Raw genomic sequence first — 5,098 nt, 5'->3', positions numbered from 1 at the left:
GGGGTCATGCATGGGGCGGTCTCCTCACGCATGCGTCACATCGCAGTTAATGGGAAAAGAGGCGGCCCGCGCCTTCCCCGTAAAAAGGAATAATTGCGGGCACGCTGCTCATTTACCCCCCAGTGTCTTCTCCAATCTCGGAACCGCCGTCCCCTCCTTCCTCCTTCCCAATCTCTCGCTTTTGCTTGTCGCCGTTTGCGCCTTCGCAGTCCCTCATCCCTCGCCTCCCTCAGCCGCCATGCCCCCTAAAACCAGCAAGAGCAAGGGGACGGCCAAGGACGCCGGGAGGAAGGAGGCGCCGAAGAGCGAGCTGGCGGCGCGGCGGATGCAGCTCGTCTACTTCCCCTCGATGGTCGACACGGTCGAACTCCGGGACTACTTCAAGCCCCTGTGGGGGGTGAAGATGGGGGGCGAGACGACGGGGCATCCGGCCACGCGCATCATCCCCACCGATTTCGCCAAGGCCGGCCCGAATCGATATCCGTTCTTCGTTGATTACTTTTCCTGCGGCCTCTGCCCCCCTTTCTCCGATTTCTTCAATGATGTCATGCACACCTATGGCTTTCACCTTCTGGATTTCATTCCAAATGTCGTGGAGTGCATGGCCCTTTTTCCTCACCTCTATGAGGGGTTCGCCGGGGTGCATCCTAGCACGGCGCTCTTCCGCCACTATTTCTTCCCTCGAATCCAAAAGGGAGGCGCCATCTCCGGTTGTGTCGCCTGGATCCCAAGGGCCCAAGAGAGAAAGACATATCCGGACGGCGCCCAAAAGGAGAGGTGGGAGGAATGGCGGGGCCGGTGGTGCTGGATTGAAGAGGAGGACCCGCAGGATTTTTGCCGGGTCCGCCACGCGCCGCCAGTCCGTAGAGATGACTGGAGCGATGTTGACGTTAATGATGCGAAGCTCATGGTTGCCACCACCAGGATTCTTCGCCTCACCGAGGCCGGGCTCACCCTTGAGATGATCGGGGCGGATTTCATCCGCCGCCGAATCGCTCCGCTGCACAACAAGGGGAGGCCGGCCTGGCTATTCACGAATGCAGCCGACATGATGAGGCTTCGCCCCCGCTTGGACCATAATTTCACGGTGATGGGGCACGCCCACTTCTGCCAGCGCCTCTTTCAGCTCGATGTGAACCGCGATGGCAAGGTCGAGCGGTCCGGCAAGGCCGCGAAGGCCGGCAAGGTCGCCAATGGGCCCTTGTTTGGGTTGCCGGCGGGAGTGGTCCCGCTGAGCAATAACTCGCGCCAAAACGACATCATAGCCATGATGCCGGAGTTCAACGCGCATGGCCTCGTCCCAAATTGGGCCGAGCCACCGGAGGATCAGGTGCAGGAGTTCTTTGATACCTTGGAGGAGAAGTACGTCCGCGACGAGCCGCGGCTCGTCCGGGACACCACCCAAGCGGAGCTGGACTACCTCGCCGCCAGGGAGGCCGGCAGCGCCGGCGGCATGGAGGACAAGGCCGCGGTGGCCGCAGAGGAAAAGGAGCTCGCCCAGTGGGCGGAGTCCGCTGGGGAGGCTAGCAGTGCCGACACAAGGGCTCCTCTCATCGAATATGTGGTCAACGAGTCATCGGAGGAGGAGGTCGAGACTGTCGACCCTCCGGCAACGGGGAGAGGGCGAGTCCAGCGGCGGGCCAGCTCGGGCGAGCCGGTCCGGCCTGGCAGGGAGGTGCAGCCTGTGGCACCCCGATCCGCATGGAGCATGGGGCCTTCGCACGTTAGCCCAGGATAACACCTGACGCACGACAGGTCCATGATACAGCATTCCAGGTACAATAATATTCATCAATTACATGTGTATATAGTTACATCATTGATGAATACAATTATCTGGCATAGCCCTAAGGCTATTAAATGGCAGCGGAAGTCTATTTAAATGGCGGCGGAAGTCTTGGTTTGGCAGCGTCTCACTCTGGATGGACTCCATAACTCACAGGACTGGCAAGATTACGGCCTAGCACGACGGAACAAGCGAACAATTCGGGCACGACCTACAAAACTGGCATGACACGCCAGGTCAGTACATTGAATGTACTTACAAGACAACCAAATACATAGCATCCAAACAAACAGATGACAAAGCAAGAACCAATCATATGCAAACAGTCTACTTCAACACAACTTCTAAGCATGGCATGATATTAACTAGAATCATAAATCAAACTAAGCATGAATAGCAGCATAGCATCTACTAGCATGGCATATCAAAATTACTTCTAACATAGCAAAAGCAAAGCATAGCATATCAAAACGTGGCATGGCATCATGAAACTATGCTGAAAATAAACTACCATTTACCTCCCATGAAGATATGTTGTATTAACCTTATGCAACAATCACTTACTCTGCCACGGCTCCTCGGAGCACACGCATGACTTACCGAGACCTCATCTCGGGGGTCATATCAACGCATCACCGTGACTTCTCATGATTTTCCCATAGTCCAAGTCATCACATGATTTATCACATTTTAATTATCACACAAGTTATTAGCAGGTTTATCCTCCATTTCGACCGAGACCCGATAGTGTGACCTACTACGAACTTGTGCCCATGACCGAGGACGCGGCTATCGATAGATTAAACATACACTCTGCAGAGGTAGCACACTTTACCCACACCACGGAACCCTGGCCTCGCACTCCCATATGTGCGGACCATGGTGTTCCGACAAAACTGAGCTACTGCCATGACACTCTCCCGGCCACTCCGACCAACACCCCCTTGGGGTTCAGTCCTGGGTGGCCCCGTGTCTACCAAAGACACCAACGGCCACCGTCGTGGCAAAACGGTCCCAAACGGGGACAAGGTACCATAAAAACAAAAAACGAGCACACAAGGTTATGTCCACCTACCTGATCAGGGTAGCGCGTGCCCATAACCTTCCCTTGCAGGAGGCACCGGTGAGAGGCATGAGAATAGACCCAGCTAGGACCTCCCCATAAGGTAAATGTGGTTGCACTGGAGAAAGCTCGAGTTGGGTGGCGCTGTGATATCCCAGTGATGACGGAGGAGGTTTGTTATTAAGTCATATTATTAACTTCTCCATCATCAATTATGATGCGAGCATTATTAACATAAATGCAACAACTAACATGCAACATACCGATGCAGTAACAAAACATCAAGCATTTCAAAAGAACAATGATAGCATGCGAAACATGGCAATAACAAGTACTAGTAATTTCACTAGTGCACCAGAATTATCATAACATCGATACTACTAAAATGAAAATAAACTAGGTAGAGGCATGATATTATCAGTAACAACAGTAAACTAGCATGTCAAGTTATTTCATGAAAGCATAAGCATGCAAGACAGATAACAAAAACATATAGCATGACTAAAATATCAGCAGACGGAACAGACAAGAAACTACTGCAACTAAACACACACGAGGTGCAAGCAAAGTCAACATGCAAGTTTGGGGCTCATAATAAGAGGTTGGCTTGCCTAGGGGTCGACAAATACTTCGGGAAGAAGTGTGAAACGATCACGGAAAGAGTAGCCGGAAACAGTTCTCTCTCGGAGGGGGCTGTTTACGTGCAAGGGCAAAGTGGTCATTTCCACGGTGTGAAAATATAATGAAAATGATACCAACGGAAAGAGTTCGACGAGACGAAGACGTAAGCGTTGGTTTCACCTCAATTGGAGTTACGGTTGTTGAGATACGAAGGGTTGAAGCTCAGGGACCTATCGGTGAAATTTTTTCAGCAAACAGGCCCCTGGAGGAAAAACTGAACGTGCCTTTCTCAGAAATAAGCTTTCCAGAGAGGAAAGCGCATTCTGGCCTGAAGAAGAGAAAGAATACACTTTCGGCTTAGGGAAAGCACATTTTCAGAAGTACGCGGCCACTTATCCATGTCAGAGCCCGGGGTCAACCCCTCGTGCGACTGACGGGTTGGGCCCTAGTCCTTTCTCTCTCCTCCCGCTCCTTCTTCTCGCTCGCGCCCGACAGAAGCAGAGAGAGGGGCGAGGCAGAGGCCAGGCGCCGCGACACCGGCGACGGGCCCGGCGGCTCCGGCCACCTCCGGCGATGGCAGGGGCACCTGCGCGCTCGGGGCGGAGCGCCGTGTCCGCCCGGACCGGTTGCGGACACCAAGGAAGGGCTGAGGGGCGACGGGTAGAGACAGGGCGGACGTCGGCTTCGGGAAGAGATGGTCGCGGGGCTCCGGTGACTTGTAGCCGAGGGAACGAGGGGGAATGGGTCGCCGGACTCCGGGGATCCTACTGGTGGAGGAAGGGAGGCAAGGGGAGCACGGCACTGGATCAATTTAGGCGGCGGCCGGCGGTGAGGCTTCGGCCATGGAGCAGACAAGGAGGGGCTCCGGCTCGGGGAGAGGCTCAGGGAGGGGTTGTGGGCTGCGAGGAATCTCGGGGCATGCTTAAATAGCCGCGGGGAAGGGCTCTAGGGCAGGGGAGAGGCGACACGTGGCGCGGCTACGTGTCCGTGCGCCGGCAAAGCGCACGCGCGGCCAAGGGTCACGGGGAGCGGTGGGAAGGCGACGAGGGGGTTGCGGACGACACGCAGGAGCTCATGGAGTCTAGCAACGCTCGCGGACGAGAGGGGGAAAGGGACAAGAGCGAGGAAGGCGACGATGCACACGGACGCTCACTGTTCGGCGACGGCGACGGCTCAACGAGGAAGCAACCAAAGGTGGAAAGGGGTCAAGGCGCACGGCGACGATGAGGCTGAGCTGGTTGACAAGCTTGGACGAGCCAGAGCCAGCCGGAGCTGCGCTACTGTTGCCAACAGTGACGAGACCACAGTTTTGGCCTACATTGCCCGTGGTCACCACCGACAACGCGCGCGCTGGTCGACTACTTCACGCGAAACCTTGTCATCAGTGGAGTCCTTCCAAGGCTCATTAAAGAAAAGGTGATAGCACGGGCAGAAGTGTTGGGAGAAGAGAGACACGAGCTCGACAAGTTTGTTGTTGCAAACTTGGCCATGTTCTAGAGACTAAACAAGAGAGGTTAAGTGGCAAACTTGATGTCTAGGAGGCTTAGGGTAGCAAGGACTACGGTCCTGGAAAGTTAGAAGGGATTTGGGCAAGTATTTAACATAGCTGCAGTGCAACTTGGAAATAT

The 5,098-nt window shown here is 54.8% G+C and overlaps 1 long non-coding RNA gene across 1 annotated transcript; it reads right to left on the bottom strand.

The window, feature by feature from the left end:
• Positions 1–1,775: 1,775 nt before the first annotated feature.
• LOC123493962 (uncharacterized) lies at positions 1,776–4,346 on the bottom strand. The gene is made up of 2 exons (XR_006663755.2): positions 3,651–4,346; positions 1,776–3,542 (listed from the first exon to the last, which is right to left on the bottom strand). It is a non-coding gene; the product is annotated as an uncharacterized lncRNA (long non-coding RNA).
• Positions 4,347–5,098: the final 752 nt, after the last annotated feature.

This window comes from Aegilops tauschii, chromosome 5 (genome assembly GCF_002575655.3).
Source record: "Aegilops tauschii subsp. strangulata cultivar AL8/78 chromosome 5, Aet v6.0, whole genome shotgun sequence".
Lineage (NCBI taxonomy): Eukaryota > Viridiplantae > Streptophyta > Magnoliopsida > Poales > Poaceae > Aegilops > Aegilops tauschii.
This window is presented reverse-complemented; position numbering and strand designations above follow the sequence as displayed.